This window comes from Galleria mellonella, unplaced genomic scaffold, assembly GCF_026898425.1.
Source record: "Galleria mellonella isolate WM207_F2 unplaced genomic scaffold, CSIRO_AGI_GalMel_v1 utg1267, whole genome shotgun sequence".
Taxonomy (NCBI): domain Eukaryota; kingdom Metazoa; phylum Arthropoda; class Insecta; order Lepidoptera; family Pyralidae; genus Galleria; species Galleria mellonella.
In genome coordinates this window covers 486,150-507,776 of record NW_026441987.1, presented here as the reverse complement: position 1 = coordinate 507,776, position 21,627 = coordinate 486,150, and the positions used below count along the sequence as shown (strand labels likewise).

General features: G+C 32.0%; 1 protein-coding gene across 5 annotated transcripts in view; it reads right to left on the bottom strand.

The window, feature by feature from the left end:
• Positions 1–21,627, bottom strand: part of LOC113512279 (atrial natriuretic peptide receptor 1) — a 369,824-nt gene that overhangs the window by 322,985 nt on the left and 25,212 nt on the right. The window contains exon 1 of one of the 5 annotated variants that reach the window (XM_052900312.1): positions 5,203–5,304. The exons of the other annotated variants lie outside the window; for them this stretch is intronic. The gene's annotated coding sequence lies outside the window, so the exon portion shown is untranslated. Of the gene's footprint in view, positions 1–5,202; positions 5,305–21,627 lie in introns of those variants that run through there. 5 annotated transcript variants of the gene reach the window in all.

The window sequence follows — 21,627 nt, the reverse complement described above, 5'->3', positions numbered from 1 at the left end:
CACCCACAGGAAAGAAAGGGGTGGCTTATTCTATGCCAGGACCACACGGCTTATTATAGCTTAGGTATCCTATAATATCTATCTATCTAAACAATATATATACTATAACTAGCATCAGTACTATCAATGTTGGGGGAGAAGGGTTTGTCAGTTTTGCGGATTATCAGTTCCATTGCTAATAATATACCCTAACAGGTCGACCACCCCGCGGTCTTCCCTGGAAACCATCGTGCCGAATTCCAAGTGTATTCATCACAATGGGCTAACTGACCTGCTTTTTCATCCTCACCTATCATCTATCACTGGTGCCCCGCCAGTGTATACCGTTAGCGCAGGCGGGGTTACCATTCCATTGTCATCCGTTAAAAAAAAAAGTACTATCAATGTATCAAATTATTTGTACATAATTTCGACTCTATTACAATGTAATACAGTATAATAATTCACCAATCGATATTTTATAGGTACATTTAGGAAAGTATTCATACATCTAATCTCTACTAGTAAGTACAGCATTATCAATCTATTGATATGTGAAAGTGGATTGTTCCGCATCCATCCTATGACATCTTATCTCACTTATATTTATTTTTCTGATACAATTCATGTTTTTCATATGAAACTTATAGTAAATACGCTAACGGCCCACCTTTTAAAAAGTGTTTTTTTTTAATGGGTGATAATGGAATGGCAACCCCACCCGCGCCATCGGTATACACCGGCGGGGCACCAGTGAAGGATGATAAGTGAGGACGAAGCAGGTCAGTTAGCTCATCGTGACGAATTCAACAAGAATTGTTCACGATAGTTTCCAGGGAGAACCACGTGGAGGTCGACCTAATAGGGCATATTGCTAGCAATTTAGCTGTCAAACTCCATAACAATCCCTTTCCCCCCTATAAAAAGTGGTAACCGTCGCCTCTAGACATGAAGATTACTGAGAGCATAATGTGATGCCCATAATACCCTTCATGTGTTCAGGATCTTAATCCCCAATCATACATACATACATACATATCTGTCACGCCTGTCTCCCAGTAGGGTAGGCAGAAACAATGGAACGCCAAATGCTTCGATTCAAACAAACCTCTTTCGCTTCTTCCACATTCATCAATCTTTTCATACACGCTCGCCGGTTACGTGTACTTTTAATTTGGCTCTTCTTCAGCGTCCGTCTAGGGCGGCCCCCTACCGACATCTCCGTTCATTCTTGCTCGATAAATCTCTTTCGTAATTCTTCTTTCATCCATCCTCTCTAAATGACCAAACCAACGCAACATTCCTTTTTCACCCTAATCATCCAATAACAATCATAATTTTCTGAGTTATTTAGCCACTGAATATCCTTAACATGCTTTTAAATTTTCAATCGACTTCGGAAATATGCATATGATATTTTCAATTCGTTGTATTTTTTTTTATGTTTGTTACCTCACAACTCCATCAATTGTAAACCGATTTGGAAAATTCTTTCTTTATCTGAATGGATTGGTCACATAGAAATTTTATCGTTTTAGTAGTTTAGTTTTAAAAAAAAATAACTAATTTTACTACAATTGAAGCCGGTTTTTATTTGGGGAAAACAATCTTAATTATTGTCACTTGAGCGTATTTAAAAAAAAAAGCATTGGAAAAACACTGTAAAGGAAATACTGTTCAAGACAAATAAAGCAATACAATGGGATGTACAAGTACAGAGCAACTCGCAAAAGTTCTTCAATAAACAGAGAATGTTTGAAAGTTTTAAGAACATATAGTAATTTAGGTATATAGCGAGGCACCTCCACAATGCTAAAGTTTTACATTCTAATACGCTAAGTGCTTTATCTCGTAGGTATTATACTATATACCTAAGTATTGATTCATATGGAACCATAGAAATGACAACTGTATTTCTTTTTTTTTTTTATACAACTTAGAATGGCAAGCAAGCTGACGGCCCACCTGATGGAAAGTGGTAACAGTCGCCTATAGACATGAGCAGTACCATGGACATAACAGAGTATACTATTTCGCCCATGATACCCCTCCTGCGTTGCCATTCCTGAGGACTCAGGTGTTACATTGAATCTCTATACTTACTGTATAGATTCAGTAATTTTATTTATCATCAACTTCATTTTAGCCGTTAACTGTCCATTGCTGAAGCTTTCTCCGTGAAGGAAATTTTGCCAGTAGTTCCTGGGTTTGGTAGATGGGTTGGGATTCCCAGTTAGGCTTTTAAAAATGTTTTAAAAGGAACGCTGCTGTTCATCTCCCTACCATTAATTTACTTTAGTCACCTCTTACAACACCCACGGGAAAGTCAGGGGTGGCCAATTCCATGCCCCGACCATGCGATTATTTTACATATTAACCTATTTTTATTTTCAAAAATCTTCTTGCCTATGTTTTAATTAGATCAAAAATAATTATAAAAATTTTCAAAGATAATTTTTAGTATGTTCAGAAAGAATAAGGCGAAAATATCGTGTAACATATTCAACTGGTCCCTACGTAGAATGGGCTACCCCTTCCTTTCCCGTAGGTGTCGTATGAGGCAAGTAAGGGTTATGGAAAGGCCTGTGTTCAATGAACTGTTAATGGCTGATATGATGATCACAATTTGACCATAATTTGACCATAGTTTTATTTATTACTCTCACAAAATAATAACATAATAAAACTTAGAACTACATAGGTTACAATTCAAAACAATCTTTGTAAGAGATCAGTGTCGATAATTTAAGAACCTGTCTTACAGATCACCAGCAACATGATGATGATGATATAAACACAGCCAAATGGAGATTCTCATCCTTTCGCAGTTTGAAAAATGCAAAATATAATAAATACTAAACGAATCCTATTAATATAATAAATGCGAAAGTTTGTAACGATAAATGGATCGATGAATGAATGGATGTTACGCTTTCACGCGAAATTTATTGAACGAATTTGAATGAAATTTGATACACGGGAATATTTTATGTACTGATTCACATGAGTGAAGCCGTGTGATATAGCTAGCAAATAAATAAATTTATAAATTTATTAAACCACGGCTTCAACATGCTATCTCGTCTGCACCACCGGGATATATTCAATATCTACCATATATATATTTATCAAAGAGAGACATTGTACAAAAGTCGTTTGCTCGGGTACCTCTGTTCCATTCGTATTTCTACCATAAAGTAGTTGTGTTTCCATGGCTGTGTTTCAGTTTAAAGAGTGGGATATGGCAGTGAATTTACAGGGTACAGAGGAATAACACCTCAGTCCTCAAGAATGGCAACGCATGGGGGGTATCATGGGCACTATACCACTTTACCACTTTCAATCAGGTGCACCGTCAGCTTGTATAACATTCTAAGTTGCATAAAAAAATCTAGGATAAGAAATGTCCTATGTTATTCTCCATCCCATATAATATACTTATACCAAATTTGATAAAGATTAGTTAAGTAGTTACAGCACTAAGAGGTAATCCACAAAAACACTTTCACATTTATAAATTATAGTGAAAATTAAAAAATATATGAATATATATATATATATATATATATATATATATATATATATATATATATATATATATATATATATATATATATATATATATATATATTTATATTGGCTAGTCCTTAACAAAGGATGTCACGTTTATTACATAATATTTAGATATTGAAGTATGTAATTCCGTTCAGTATTCCAGTAACAAATGAGTAAAATAATCTTATCATAATACTTACTACTGATACGGCGTACTTAAATCCTAATATTCTACTTCCTACCAATGATGTAAATATGAAAGTTTGCAAAGATAACTGGGCAATTATTAGTAATATAAAGGGCTGTTTATTAGTTCAAAATTCTCTCTTCTTATTTAAGAGTTTCCTCTTATCGAGACAACTGATTCATAGATTTTCTTCCAGCCAACTCTATTCCAGGCCTTATCTTTGACCTCCGTACATGATACCTAGTGTTTCCTTTATCAGTCCCATGTAGTTATTTCTCGGTCTATTAATGTTCTTTTCTTATTTATCCTTTAAAAGTCTTCCTTGTTCGTTACTTTTTCTAATCAGCTTATCCAATCCATACATTTATGTTCACATTTCGAATGCCTCAAGCATCTTTTTTTCTACTACGAGACTACTTTCTATATAGTATTTTTTTCTGTATAACGACATTTTTAAATGAATTTTGTAATTGTTACAGGTATTCCTACTTTTATGTTACTTTTCTAAAGATCTTAATTTAAGTGTACTAACTGGCGAGAAATTAAGATTCAGTTATAAATACTTTTCCAAGTATTTCATTTGCGATAAAAATTAGTTTACAACAACATCTAAAACTTTTCCAAATTCAATCCAATAGCATTAGTAGTAATTGAGATATAGCACTATAACAGACGAATGGACGAACGGACAAAGCCGCATAGGTACTAAGGTTTCCTTTGTGCCAATTTGGTTCGGAACCCTAAAAAGTAAACAAATAATAGATCGTCGATATTAGCAGAATATATTCAAGAGAGAAACAAACGCCAAAGAAACATACGTTAAATAAGTAAGTAAGTCTTTGATGGTTTGAAATATCAAAATTGATCAAAGAAATTACTTGTTTATATTTTAAAGCTTAATATGCTTTACAAAACAGATCGATTTCTAGTAATTTCAGAAAGTAATTAACTACTTTACTGGTTTTAAGTTTGTTTTTATTCCAAAATTACTAGTTTTATTCTAACTCTCGTAAGCACAAAAAATTGTTATTGCGGAAAACAATTCGTAAAAGCAAAATACGATATCGACACGTATTATAAGTGACTTCCAATGAGATTAGGCATTTCTGAACCGATTCTAATAATTCTTTTACAATTGATAGGGTTTACATCTGTGTCGATATCATTTTAATGTTGTGACAATTGAAGCAGCGTTTTTTTTTCGTATAAAAAAAACTGCATATTTAAACTGAAATCTATTTGTACCTATACAATAATTTACCACATCTAAAAAACAGGGAAAGAAGAGATTGTTAATAATGGAAACAAGCGATCCCACTACTAGCAATATATACCATCAGATCGAGGTTGGAAGAAAAAGTAAAGATCAAGCTTCCAAAAAGTTAGAAGTGCTCAATAGAATGAGACGGTATTTCATGCCGGAACACCGCCTGAAATTGTATTAAGCTCAAGTCAGACCGCATATGGAATACTGTTCTTACCTATGGGCAGGAACGCCACAGTATCAGCTCCTTCCGTTAGACCGCATTTGAAGTCGGGCGCTTCGAATTATTAATAGTCAGCGCCTTACTGTCCGACTCGACCCACTGAAACTGCGCAGAGATATTGCATCTCTGTGCATCATCTACCGAATTTATCATGGGGAGTTCTCTGAGGAATTGTTCGGATTGATACCTACTGCTGATTTTCACCATCATACAACCCGCAATAAACTAAAATTTCATACCAACCATCTGGACGAGTGGCGGTCTTCCACCGTGCGTTTTTCAAGGCACTTTCTTCCACGCACAACCACTCTTTGGAAACATCTTCCAGCAGCAGTATTTTCGGACCAATATGACATCATAACCTTCAAGAAAAGAGCATATTCCCTTTTAAAAGGCCGGTAGCACACCTGCAATACTGTTGGTGTTGTGGGTGGTCATGGGCAGCGGTAGTCACTTACCATCGGGTCAGCCGCATGCTCGTTTGCTCCCTGTGTTGTAAAAAAAATGAAATTGATGCCAACTTACTCCCTTATTCATAACAAAGTTAAACTTTTCATAAACCCAGTTTAGTTATTGAACTGTTTTGTCTCTTTCTTTTGAGATAAATTTCAAATTAAAAAAAGTGACAAAACAGTGTAATAGTTAAAATAGATTTGTAGAATGTTTTAGTTTTTATAAACAAGGGGATTAGAGTATAGTATAAATTAACCTTTAAATAATATTTAAAAATTAAAACAATATTAAATTAATAATAGATAAAAAACAGTTCAGACTCCTTCACGCTTTGTATCCTAGTAGTGAAACGTAACTGGCTCTTAGACTTAGGAAAACAGTATTCCCTAACAAAACAAAAGTACCTACTTATATTACATTCTTATATCCTAGTCTATTTATAACAATAACACAACGGGTGACAATTTAGAAACAGCTTACTAACAACGTTACTTTATCAAAAGAAAACTTCGTACTCTGTCACTTCCTACTTCTAATATCGTCTTTACATATATTTGTATAATTTATATACAACATTCCAATTTCTAACGTCAAATTTCTAGCTTTATTATTGTGAAATTATTTTCCCGTTAACAATATATGGCAGTGAAATTTAGATATCAAGAAGTAAACAAATTCACTTTTATATAATATTTATATTAGTACTACAATAAAATATATAATTCTTACATAATACTATATATTGCTTTTTATGTAGCAGAGTCACTAGAATGGGTATTTTTTCGGTTTTGTGTAAATTTTTTTTTTTTATATTTCGGAGAAATTAAGTTCTTGAAACAATTTTCAGAAAAAAAAGTGAAATGTGTTTGGAAAAATTTGGGTATTTTTTTTTTTTTTGGATAATCTTGATACTTGTAAGGTATATGGAGATAGTGAAATAGAAAATGGGATAAGAGAAGGAGTGGGTAAAATGAGCTGAAAGTAGGAACAGGAGAAATGCATTGCAGGGAGTCAGTGGATGCAGGTGGCTCAGGACCGTTCTTTATATAAATATATTCTTTATTGCACTTAAACAATACATATAGCGATCACTTTAACAACTTGTTAGCAAGGGAAGGCTTATCTTTGAAAAAGATCTCTTCCAGCCTATAGGCTGTCAGTGGGACAGTCTATGGGGGGAGGCTTATGTCCAGCAGTGTCCAGCAGTGGACGAATAATTGCTGAAATGATAATGTCGATGAATGGTTATGATAACACCGCCTGCGCTATCGGTATACACTGGCGGGGTACTAGGGAGACATGATAGGTGAGGATGAAAACAGGCCACTTACAGGAGAAATGGCCTTTTATCGTCATTCATTTTAAGCCACATAGCAAAACATATTAAAAAAAGGTTCAACTTTGTAGTATGCTAAAAGCCCTGTAAAAGAGTATCGATTCCGAGAAAAAGTATTAGACGTTTAGATAAAAATTGAAATCCGCATCTGGCAACCCTGATGCGTAGTTATGTCTGTGTGGTAACACGCAAAAATCTAAATACCAATATGAAATTGATAAGTGAGCGTTACTATATTTAAAAACCATCTTTGATGTAATCGCTCGCCTCCGATTAGACTGATTAATGACAGCTCTATTTCGAATGTACGCAAACCATTTTTAACGGCATAAACAATTTCAATTGAACCACAGACTGATAGCTCACTAACAAGTCTAATACATTTAGATGATGATGTAAGATATCCACATTTATCACGTATTAAAATAAAACTACTTAAATAGACTTTTGTGGTATATTAATTAATGTCATTCGTCAATACATAATTTAAAAGTAAAGTCCGCACAGTGTCACCGTCGAAATACAACTTGCAATTGTATAAAGCTCAAGTCCGACCACATGGAATACTGTTCTCACCTATAGGCAGAAGCGCCACAGCGCCAACTTCTTTCGTGAGACCACATAATGTCGGGCGGCTCGAATTATTGACGATCAACGCCTTACTATCCGAATCGACCCACTGAAACTGCGTAGAGATATTGCATCTCTGTACATCTTATACCGAATTTATCATGGGGAATGCCTTAAGGAATTATTCGGATTGATACCTGCTGCTGATTTTCACCACCGTACAACCCGCCACAAACTAAAGTTCCATCCCCACCATCTGGATGAGTTTCGGTCCTGCACCATGCGTTTTTTAAGAAACTGTCTTCCACGCACATCCACACTTTGGTCATCAACTTCCTGCATACGTTTAACGTTTCACTTCCTGTTTAGTTCCTCCGAATCGATACAACATTGTAACCTTCAAGAAAAGAGTATATTCCTTTTTAAAAAGCCAGCAGCATACCTGCAATGCTTCTGGTGTTGTGGGTGATCATGGACGGCGATGAACACCTACCGTCAGGTAAGTTAAAGTGTTAAATAGTAGACAAACTAACAGCCTACCGAACTGAAAGTAGTAATCGTCGTAAATAGAAACAGAATCATGAAAAATACACTACACATTATAATGCCACTAATGGGTTGCTATTTTTAAGGAAACGCGGTATTACACAAGCCAAAACAAAATTTACTGCACTAATTTAGATGTAGTTTTCACAGTTTTATTATAAAGATATACCTTAAAATTGTTATTCCTTTGTTTAAGTACATCATCTAGTAATATTTTATTTAATTAATTTTCCTAATTTTAAACTCTTTTTTTTTACAACACAGGGGGCAAACGAGCATGCGGCTCACCTGATGGTAAGTGACTATCGCCGCCCATGATCACCCACAACACCAGTGGCATTACAGGTGTGCTGCCGGCTTTTCGTTACAAACTAGTAATCTCTTTATAGTATAAACAAAGTCGCTTCCCGCCGTCTATATGCTTAGATATTTTTTATTACGCAACGGATTTTAATGCAATTTTTATTAATAGATAAAGTAATTCAAGGTTAATGTATAGTTTAATATTGTTTTGTGTTAATTTATTAAAATATGATGATAATTGTTCAAGATGTCGGAAGAAATCAAGTCAAGTGAGAGCTATCGTCGAAAATTCAGAAAAATAATTAAATAATGTATGACGGAATTTCTCTCCTTTATTAAGACTACAGAAAAAAATACAGTGACCCTATCTATATTACACAGATATATATTTATATATTACGCTTAATATAATCATTTTAAAGTTAAAAAAAAATACGCAAACTTTGTAGAGTTTGGATAGCTCCACATAATTTGTATTGGAGATGGATATAATAGTAATGTTTCTCACTTCGCACTAACACCACATTGTCTCTATATTGCAACCATTCGAAGCCGTGGTATTCCGCTAGTATAATAAATAATAATAAAATTCTAATAATAAAATTAATTTATTTTATTTGGAAGGCAAAAAATATTGCTGTTTAACAAGTATAAAAAAGCGACTTCAGTCTTGAACGCACCGATAAACAACGTGTTATTATAGATACACTACAACGACTTATTTCCTAAATTCTCCACATTATAAATATTGCGTGTCTATATATAAATTTTGTTTCGATACTCGTATAATTAAAATGGAACCAACACACGAGTGAACCTTTTCGATTGCAAAAAGAATTGTGAAAATCGGTTCGGAATCGAATAGCATAATCGCAAAATATTAAACGAATTGGGAAACTGCTTTTTTAAAAATTCCTTTAAAGGTCGCTGTTTCATTCAATACTAGCTATATCCTACGACTTCGCTCGCGTAATACAGCTAGTATTGCAACGTACATAAAATATCCTATGTGCTAAGTGATGACATAGCCTATCCGTGTAGCAAATTTCATTTACATTCGATTAATAGTACAAGCGTGAAAGAGTAACGGTCATCCACATATCCATCGTTACAAACTTTCACATTTATTATATTAATAATATGATTGCTATATTCCTATTAAAATCTAATTTGAACCATTTTTAAACACATAAAATGTAAAACGTGTTATATCGCCATTAGGTATTATGCTTCCGTACCCTGTAATTGTACTGCCATATCTCTCCCATTAAATCTAAACATAGCCATGGCGTAGCAGCGTTTATTTATACCTATTCACACAATTCAGGCGAGTTTCATTTGAAAACATAAAAAAATATAGGTATCTGTACAGAATTTATTAAGAACAAATAGTACATTACTGCAGCGACCAGCGACTGAGGCATGATGGACGAACGTGCAAATGTGGGCCGAGGCATAGCCGAGGCACACATATGTGAGTCCATCAATGCCTAGTTGTGGCCAAGACTTGTATAGTACTTTTCTCAAACAATGCGCAGAAATCAAAAACACAATTTTACTTTTAAGTTCAATGACGAATAACGAACAATAATAATTTTTCACGCGCCATAATGTTCCTTTTTTTTTTAATAAACAGCTTTCTATTTGCAAGCCAGTTCGAAATTTAAATAAAACCTTTTATTAGATACCTCCTTGGTAGCTGTGTTTCGAAGTAAAAGGTCATTCCATTTTTAAATTACAGGACAGATATGAGTTTACATAGTAATTTATCTGGCCGCAAAACACGACAGATATGGATTTTCATACAACTTTTGCCGGCCGCTGCCCGCATGTATCTGGCCAATACGGCAATTTTGATTTATCTCTAAGAAGATTGTCAAAATAATGCTCACATTTCCAAGCATGTTTGAGAAAATATTATTCCATAACAATTCTACTATTCAGTCACAATACAAGCTTTTGGTGTATATATATTTATATATGTTATACAATCTGGGACATTTATCCATATTTTATCCTAATAATATTTTATATACATATATATATAATTATTATAAATAAAATAAGTAATCAACAGATAAACCCTTTAGTTTAAAGTAAAAGTAAAAGTTTATTGTGCAAATATACAAACATATTTCAAAAGAGTAGAAATAACTATTGTTAACATAAAAAATACTGACAAATTCGTTTGTTGCAAAATATACAATGGCAATATTCTTGTAACCACACTCCATAATCTTGCCCTCAGAACTCTTATATTTCTTTGGAATTTCAATAATCGACATTCCCATAAATATTGCCAGTTACACAAGCAATTTCACGTATTTGAACATAATATTTATACGAGTATACCGGGATGTACTTTACCGATTTCCGAAAGAGAGTTCTAAAGATTCTTAAGTATAATTCTTTATAAGATTTAGATTCTTTTTTTTAATAAGCTTTAGATTCGGTATAGGCTCAAATTAATCATATTATGTACCAAAATGTAACCATCTCAGAATATCCATTATTTTTATATTATTAATTTATTTATTTATTGTACCACTTATAGAATAATACAGAACTATATATATATTACAGTTATGAAGTACAAAAGGCAGTTTTATCGCTAAAGCAATTTCTTCCAGACTCTTTAGGTAGAAGAGAAAATATTTTATTATATTCTTTTTATTTTGTACTTGTACTGTGTACCTTCCTGTACTGAACGAGATAATGTTAACTGACTGAAAAGCTAGCATATATCTTCTTCTAAAAAAATAATACTTATATACTAAAACCCAGAGATAAGGATAAATAAATAAACTGAATAATCTGAATAATAATTATATTAAAACACAATTTGAATGATTCTAATGTTTGAATCAATTAAGTACAGTTATTACTTCGGCAATAATTATTCATAATACTAAATGGCAATATTAATAATTATAGATCATGTCCTATAAAAAAACCGGCTTCAATTGTGACAAAACCGGTTATTGTATTTGTATGTATATATATTAATGTAAAAACTAAACTACATCATGATCAAATCAATTTTCGTAAATCCAAACTTTAAATACATCCTTTTAGATAAAAAAATAAATTTAATTAATTTTTCAAATCGGTTTAGACCTGACGGAGTTATGATGGTACCTACATTTATTATGGTAATAAACATAAAAAATATACAATCCAATTGAGAACCTCGTTCTTTTTGAAATCAGTTGAAAAAGAAAACGCTAAAATAAATAAACAGAGCTTCAAAAAAATTGAAATGTGTCAAATGAAAGTATACGTCGAGTTATCAGATTGATATTAAGTGGAAATCCTTTAAGGAAAAGTACATTACCACATTTTACCTTACCAGACATATCATTATGTTGTCGAGTTATCAGAGAGTCTTAAAAACCAGTGAAAGTGTTATATAAATTGTTTTATATTGAGAGAAAATGTTTTTCTAATATAATTTAACGTCTTCTGTGACGTAGTGGTGGCCACGTTGCTTTGCTTAGGTATATAAGTCCCTGAATTCGACTCCCGGTTAGACTAATTTAGGAAATTATATTTTCTAAATGGTCCCGGGATTAGGTACCCTGGTTGTGCCTCCAAATGTTCGTTGCCCAGATATTTATAGATTGAAGACTAGGCAATTGATGTGATTGGATTATTCTAATTAATTCAAAAACAACGACGTATAAAAATTAATAAAATAGTAATGTATAAATGACGCTTTTTCATATAATACCCAATTGGACTAACACGCTACTTAGATAGTATAATAAACTAGATGTTATTTTGCTGAAGTCCATATGACCGGTTATTTTTTTTTTTTGATCAGTGAAAATGGTTTGGTAACCCCGCCTGCACTAACGGGATACGCTGGCGGAGCACCAGTGAAGGGTGATCGATAAGAATGAAAACAGGTCAGTTAGCCCATAATGATGAATTCTTCAGGAATTAACCATGATAGTTTCCAGGGGGAACCGCGAGGAGGTCGACCTGATTGGGTATATTGCTAGCAATGGAATTCTCAGTCTCCATTACTAACAATCCCTTCTCCCCCCCATATGACTAGTTAGAAAGTTGAAGAACTTCTACTAATAATAATAGTAATGAATCTTGAAACATTGATAGTCTCACACTTAAGCGGTACTGGAATTAAACAAAATAATTCAAATCGAGCATATTTCGATGTTTCGGACATACCATTTTTTTAATATATGATAATGGAATGGTCCCTGCGCATGTCAGTTAGTCCATCGTGACAAAATCACCAATGAATCAATCACTATGGTTTCCAGGAGGAACCGCGAAGAGATCGACCTGATAGGGTATACGAGTATTGCTAACCCTAATAGGTTGCTAATCCTTATTACTAATAATCTCTTAATTTTTCAAACATTATTTTTACGAGTAAGTCAACAATATTTAAACGCATTCCAAATTAATTACCCAGTGATAATTAACTTCCTTACTCAATATTATATATGTAAAAATGATTTTTTTTTATTCGTTACATATATAAAAACTTATAAAACCATGTAAGCTAAATTATTATAAGCTAAATTATAAGCACATACATAATAATTATTACACGCTATGATATGACAAGCGGAATAAGTAGCACTATAATGGTTCTTCTATACCATTTTGACACGGAATCCTAATAATTGAAATATGTCATATAGAAGTAAACGTCGAAAGCTTAAAATGATATTAAGTAAAAATCCTTTTAAGAAGCACGCATTTCAATGATATATATGTGCCTGTCAAATTATAATAAAGTCTCCAAGCGTTAATATTGAAATATGGTGACATCTGAACGATCTGTTATTTCTTAAAATAATCTATACACATATAATAAAATTGTAACTAGGCAATATCTGTATATGGGAGATATTTAAAAATTCAAAAATCAAAAACTATAATGAGGGGACTTAATAAAAATAGCAGAAGCCAAACCAATAATTTTCAGAATTATTATATGTGTGTATATTTGTTTATCATATATTTGTATATATAGCCGTTTCGGTCCCGGCATACAATGGGCCACCCCTTCCTTTCCCATGGGTGTCGTAAGAGGCGACTATCCCTTAGTCCATAATCTCCTTTAGTCGCCTATTAGAGGGATGGGCAGCAGCGTCCCTCTTAAAACATCTGTTAACGCCTAACTGCAGTTGCCAACCCGCATGCCAAGCGTGATAACTACTGGCAAAACTCCCCTTATGGAAAAGACTTATGTTTAACAGTGGACAGCTAACAGTTCAAATAATAATTAAAAAATATTTGTTTCGGCAAGCAAAAAGTACTACATCAAATTAAATGTGATTTTCACAATTATCTCTCTAAAGGTCTTTCATAAAATCTGGTGAATACTTTATCTAGATGCGCCATCTAGAATTGATGTGTTTTTTAGTTTTCCTATTTCCTCAACCAGCGGTAACAAAATCGTAAGCAAACATATAAATAATTTTCAATATTTATGAATATTTATATACCAAGCGCTCTGTTAACAAACCAAACTTGTTTTGTTATTTTATGATAATAAAATTATACAATAATATTGCAAAATATATACAGGAACTAGCTTTAAATCATTTTAAAGTCAATTTAAAACGTTAGCTCTAGGAAAATGTTTTTATTCGATAAAAGAGTTTGCTACAAAATGATTATGATGTTTTAATTATTCAAATAAATTTATCTCATACGACGTTTTAAAAGTTTAATATGCCATTTATTTACTACTTATTATTTTTATTGTAAATAGAATAAATATTGTTACTGTAAAGTCTAAAATTATCTAAAATGTATCTACGTTCCTCCATGTAATCGTTCCTTATAGCAGTCTATGGGGGAGACCTATGTCCAGCAGTGGACAGCTAATGACAGAGATGATAATGATCCGTGCAAGGTCAAAAACTCATGAAAACAAATTCATATTTTTTCATAATATACATTTTTAGGAAAATATTAACGTACAAATTAGCTACTAAGTCTAAATACAATTTGGCAAAATGCTATTTCATTTTTCTTTATACTTCTTTCACAGCAATTAATATAAGTATAAAAAGTAGATTAGGAAATGAACAAATTATTTTTTATTTTTAGAAAGTAATACTTTAATCTGTATAAAACGTTAATAATTATATATATATATATATATATATATATAATATATTATTAACGTCCCAATTACTAACAATCTTTCTCCCCTCGATATCTGAGTGTTAACAAATTGCCAGTAACTGACTACTTGTTAATAGTATATAATAATTTACTTCGCTATATTCAGTACCTAGTTCAAAGGCGAAACACGTAGGTAATGTATTAAAGAACTAGTAATGGTAGAATAGAACAAATTACCTAATACATGAGTAGATATCTGTACCTAATGAACTTTCGTAAAATAAAGTCTTTTTATTTGAAGAGAAAAAAAGATATTTTTTAAATCCCTTGCTCCCTGACATTAGAATAAATAAGGAAAAATTATTTTTACTAGTGGTCGCCCAGAGGTCAAATTCGACCATAACATTATATTGTAATAAATGAATTTATTATGGTTGTTCGACATTCAATAAGATAATAAAATAATAAATAATGTTAATCTATTCTCAATTTGTCCATAGACTTCAACAATGCACAAAAGAGTGTATATATGTTTGTGTGTGTCAAATACATGCTATTGTGTGTATTATTTTTATGAACTTGCATCATTTTTATAAACTATGCATAATTAAAAAAAATACTACATAAACTATAAGTGCAAAATTGCATACTCCTACGTCTGCACAATTTTCGCAAAAAGAAGTTCAAAGTCACAAAATTCTGCGACTTAGTATACTTAAATTTTGGAAGTGGACAATAAAATAAAACCTATTCTATGTACAAACATTGTCTACTTAATTACAAATTTATTGCATTAGTAAGATTTATTTTTATATTTTAGTAGAAAATTTCCTTAATGTCACCGCCGAATGGTAGAGCACCCAGGAGGCTGGCCGAATTGCCCCGCTGTCCCGCTGTATGGCGATTGAAATGTGCTGGTATATATATATATATATATATATATATATATATATATATATATATATATATATATATATATATATATATATATATATATATATATATTATCATAATAAAATCATAACCTGACAACCAGAAAACTGACATATATTTTAATCGCCATATATCATAATCAAATTCGTCGCAATATCTAATAAAAAAATACTATCATCAAATCTGTTGTTTTAATAGTATTTTAAAATAAACAATTAACTTTCGTAATATTTACCCGACACTTATCTCGCGGACCCAAACAAACTAAATACTCGTAAAGCCTTGTTTTTTCCGAGTAACTGTGAGCTCGACATTAAAACAAAACAACAGAGTCTTATGAAGGAATGATTAATACAAAGTTATTTTGTTACACCACAGTTATACAAACAGTTAGTTTGTTAAACCGAATTATATTATTGTTTTCAGCTACCATATATTTAAATAACTATACCATGTCACCGTTAACTGTCCACTGCTGAACATAGGCCTCCCACATAAGGGACATTTCGCTAGTAGTTGCCACGCTTGCCAACCACAATTAAGCTTTGGTGATGTTTTAAGAGAGACGCTGCTGCTCATCCCTCGACCATTAACTTCCTTTAGTCGCCTTTTACGATACCCACTGGAAAAGAAGGGGTGGCCTATTCTATGCCGGGACCACACGGCCAATAACTATAGTCTGTTTAAATAGAATTTAATAAAAATTTAAACAAGTATTTGACAAAACCATAAAACTTAACAAAAATTATATTTATATTAAAAGTGAATATACAAAAGTATTTAAATAAAAAATTAATAAAATTGTTATATTTTTAGTGTCAAATCTAAATATATAAAATGTTGATTAAATATTTAATACGAAAATGATTCCAAGAAATAAATACCGTTTGAGGATAGGAATGGTAATGAAAGTAAGTCGTTACGTTACCAATTTTTACACGTTTATTTTATACGATTTGGGCTATAGGTTCGGACCTATAGGTGCATCATTGATCTTACGTTTGATGCATCATCATATTCTATCATAATAAGTACATATATAATAACATTAATTTAGTAATTTATTTCAATCATCAAGAATCATAATAGAGTACATTAATTGTTGTATATTATATAAATACACATACATACACATACATATCCGTCTCACCTGTCTCCCATTGGAGTAGGCAGAAACAATGGAACACCAAATGGCTTGATTCTAAAAAGACCTCTTTCGCTATCTTTCTATTACGAATTCCATGTTCAATTCAAAGATATTTGTCTAAAATTACATCGAAATGCGAAATTTTAATAGCGCTTTAATAACTTTCTGTTGAGAAGAGAAAAAGAGCGTCTTCAATCGAAAAATTAATATAAAACCAACATTAAAATAAACCCTATGGATTTCTGAAATTTTATAAAAATCCATTGAGATATAGCGACATAGATAAAGTCACAAAAAAAAATTGACGAAGACTGCTTAAATATATATTGGTCTATGTTTATTACTCTTATACTATCAATATAATATATACCATTCATAGATTAAGGATAGTTTATTGACATTTTATTTCTGTGGTAGGTACAGAAAACATAGTGACCCCAAAAATAATATACATAAGAAATATAACATGCTCGAATATGAAACGCATATATGTCCGCAGTATATCCAATCTCATCAATGAAATAATTCTCCATTCTGACCATTTGCTGTATGAAGTGACGCCTAATACCCTCATCACGTGACCCTCGTCCATATTTACTTTCATTTCAAACCCATCCAAAATTATCTCAAGGTTATTGCTAAATTTAAATATGGCTTCTATCTGTCCGGGTGTTGTCTGTTTTGAATAACAAAAAAAGAATGAAATATTACAATCGACAATTTTACAAATTAATAGCCCTTGTAAGAAAATACAGGAAATATTATCATCACCTTCGAAGACAGGGCCGTATCTGTTAAGCAGTAAGGTGTTTTTACGACATTTTTAATTAATAATTTAATTTAATTTAAAAATGGAATAGTAACCTCGTCTACGCTGATGAGATACCAGTTAAATATTATAGGTAAGAATGATGTCAAATCATTTAGGCCACTAGGAACTAAATTCACCAGGAATTAATCACGATAAATTCCAGAGAGGAACGCGTGGTGGTAAACCTGATATAGTATATCACTAGCAATGTAGGTCAACATCCTTTTGCTAATAATTTCTTCTCCCTTTGTGTACATATTGAATATTTCACACCACGAGTCATTCGGATTACGTTGTAAAAAGCTATCAAACTTTTTATACCGGAGAAAGTCACGCTTTATTGTAAACTGGGCACGCATCCTTACCAAAACTAAATGAAGTTATTTGAGAAAAGGTCGAATTTACACAATAATAGGCACTGCAATAAAAAAAACCTCATACATAATTTAAGATTTTGTTTATTCCACAAAATGCAACGGTTTTCATCGTAATATGATTAGCTCGAAATGAACAAATAATAAAGCCTCTCAATTTAAAAAATAATCTTCAAATTAGGTGCTGAATTAGCAAAAAAATTCAAGTCGAATTGAGACCCTTTCCCGTTTTAAATCTCGTTAAAAACGAATATTGGCTACTGTTCAACCAGTGAAATAAATATTCGTAAAATAAGACCACATTGTAAACCATACTAATAATGTAAACTAACTTTAGCCTACGACTTCATGCACAATTTTGAAAGTAAATAAATATATATTTTCCCCTAAACACATAAAATATACCACGTCTAATTTATATAATCTTTAGGCATATAAAGTTAGATACATTATTCACTAACAAGTAATACACAGTCCTTAACACCCCTCAAATCTTTTTTTTTTTTAATATTTGCTATGTACTGACATCTAATTACAATTTTATTATGTTAATTAAAAATCCAATAAACATTTCCAGAAGACATATCGAGATAGGCAAAAATTCTAAAAATAATTCTTTCGACTTTTATTGCTCTTAAACCCCTCATAATTTTTTTTTCTTTATAATCTTTTATGTAAAGTCTAGAATCTTATTTTATATTTTATATATATATTCAAAAAAAATACTTAAGAAGTAGAAATCAAAATAATGGTTTTTAGAATATTTGTCTGTCTGTCTGAGAGGAGTAAATAAACAGTTTGATCGAAGGCACGATGAAAATTCTATTATTTCTAAATATGGAAATACGATAAATGTAATAATAATAATTTAGTATACATATACTACATAAAATGGAGGAGGATAAAGTTTACTTTTCACGCAAACAAAGTCGCGGACAGAAGCTAAATACGAGTATAATAAAATGATTACTTTGACCATTAAGACCGGACTCCAAATTGCGCACTTTATGAAAAACCCAATGACTCCGGCAAGCTAATTATAAATTGGTAATTAAGAAATGCTGCGTGATCACTTCGTTATCAAATTTAATTATTTTAATTGAAATTGTCCAAAACAACGATACCTTTGTATCTCAGTCGCTTCGTAATCATTAAAAGAGCTAGATGCACTTTTATATGAAAAATAGCATCATAAGTGATCAATTAACAATACGAGTAAATTAAATAATTTTAGTTCATAAATCATTCTGCAGAGACATTACTGGTGTTTACTTGTTTATCCTTTTTATGTAATGCAAAATTTGGCAAAATTTCTGATAACAATTACTGAGCGATTTTAGGTTAACTTTGCGATACTACAGTTTTATATACACTATCGGGACCTACGCTATACCAGAGGGAGACTTTGTACAAAAATCGTTTCCTTGGGTACCTCCGTCCCATTCATGTTTCAACCGTAAAACAGTTGTGTTTGCATGGCTGTGTTTCGATTTGAAGGATATGGCAGTAAATTTACATGGTACAGAGGAATAACACCTGAGTCCTCAGGACTGGCAATGTATGGGGGGTATTGTGGGCGAAACAGTATACTCTGTTATGTCCATGGTACTGCACATGTCTGTAGGCAACAGTTACCACTTTCCATCAGGTAGAATGTCAGCTTATTTACCATTCTAAGTTGAATAAAAAATAAACTTATGCGACGAAAAATTATTGCAAGTACAATAAATTGTACCTACATACATGCTTCTTCATTATCAATGTTTCAACGTGGATTGTATCACGTCGTGGTCACTGGAAGACCAAAATTTTTCATCGCATTAAGTCCTGATAGTGTATTCAAAATATGTGTAAATAACGCAAAAGTTTAAAATTAACTATTGCAAGATTATATTATTAGAAAACAAAACGAATCCCATGCACCAAAGTTGAATACGGCTCTGTCTAAATAATGATCCGAGTTAATTAACCATACACGTGCAAGGAGTTCCATGTATATATTTACAAGGAATAATAACACTCTACCTGAATATTTGAATTTCGCAAAAGCCGAGAACAATTTTGATATAAACATTCCTGTGTATCAAGTTGAGCGACCAGCTAAATATAATTATACAAGGAGCAAGAGAAAGTTCACAATAATCCCAATCCCAGTTACAGGTACTACGTATTTGGGAAAATGAACAAGTTACTTTCCGGAAACACCGGTCGGGTTATAAAATAATTTTTGATCATTTTATACTAAATCGATTACGGTCTGGCATAAATATATGAAACACTCAAAATTCACATACTTATACATAACATATTTTGAATAGTGGTCACACTATTAAAATTTTAAATTTTACTTAAAAAATAGTGAGTTCTATGGTAAAAGTATAATAAGGAACCAGTATACTCAACAAAAAACAACAACAAACAATGTACAGAATAGTAAGATCGATACACCCGATCGTTCTTAAAAAAAATCTAAATCGGCGAAAATATTGTATATCATATTCATAAAAAGCAGAAACAAATCAGAAAACCGCTTTTTTTCTAACGATTTTTAATCAACTTTGAAAAATTGATCAAAAATAAAAGAAATAGTGGTTACCACAGTATATGAGTGATTACAAATAAATACTTTAGTTTACTATACATTATTTTTAGCCAACGATTGTACATCTTGTATCGTTTGTATATCAAAACAAAAAGCAAAACAGTATAGTCTGTTATGTCCGTGGTACTACTCATGTCTATAGGCGACGTTTATAACTTTCCATCAGGCGTGCCGTCAGCTTGTTTGCCATTCTAAGTTATATAAAAAAATAAAAAAAATCAATGAAGGAACTACCATAATTCCTAATTTCAAAACAATAATATTGCTAGTCATAAGGTAAAATATTACAATAATTAAGAAGAGAATTTTATTCAAATTATTAGATGTATTATTTATCTACTTTTTTTACGTTCTTCGTTTTATTGTTCCATTTGTTAGGTAAATATTTAAAACTATAATATTATCTGAAAGTATTGATTTGAGTCAGCCCTAAATTTTAATATGTAATTTTTTATATCTATAAACATCTTTTTGTATCAATGTATTATCTCAATATTGTGCATGTCTATAATTGATGCAAATACTATATTTCGTTTTCTAATGTATGCTGTCGATGTATGTATTTGTATTGTGAATATGCCTAAACGAATAAATAAATAAAGTCGTTAGCTTGGATACGTCTCTTCTATTCATGTTTCAACCGTGAAGCAGTTGTATTTTTTTTTATGAATGATAATGGAATGGTAGCCCCGCCCGTGCTATCGGTATACACCAGCGAAGCACCAGTAGTAGATGATAGATGAGAATGAATGTAGGTCAGTTGGGTCACCATGATAAATTTGACAAAAATTAAACATAATGATTTCCAAGGGGAACCGCATCGAGGTCGACCTGAGACGGTATATTGCTAGCAATGGGACTATTAGACCTCATTACTAACAATCCCTTTCCCCTCAGCAGTTGTATTTGCATAGCTGTGTTTTGGTTGCGAAGCATGGGATATGGCAGTGAATTTACAGAGTACAAAGGTATAACACCTTATTTCTCAGGAATAGCAACGCATGGATGTATCATGGACGAAATATTATACTCTGTGATGTCCATGGTACTGTTCATATCTATAGACGATGGTTACCACTTTCCAGCAAGTGAACCATCAGCCTGTTAGCAATTCTAAATCACATAAAAAAATATAATAATTTAACCAACCCTTTTTGGTACAATAATTTCTATAAAAAAATCAATTGGCGTGACTTTTCATTTCTTACGTACAACTGTACTCGAATAAATGAA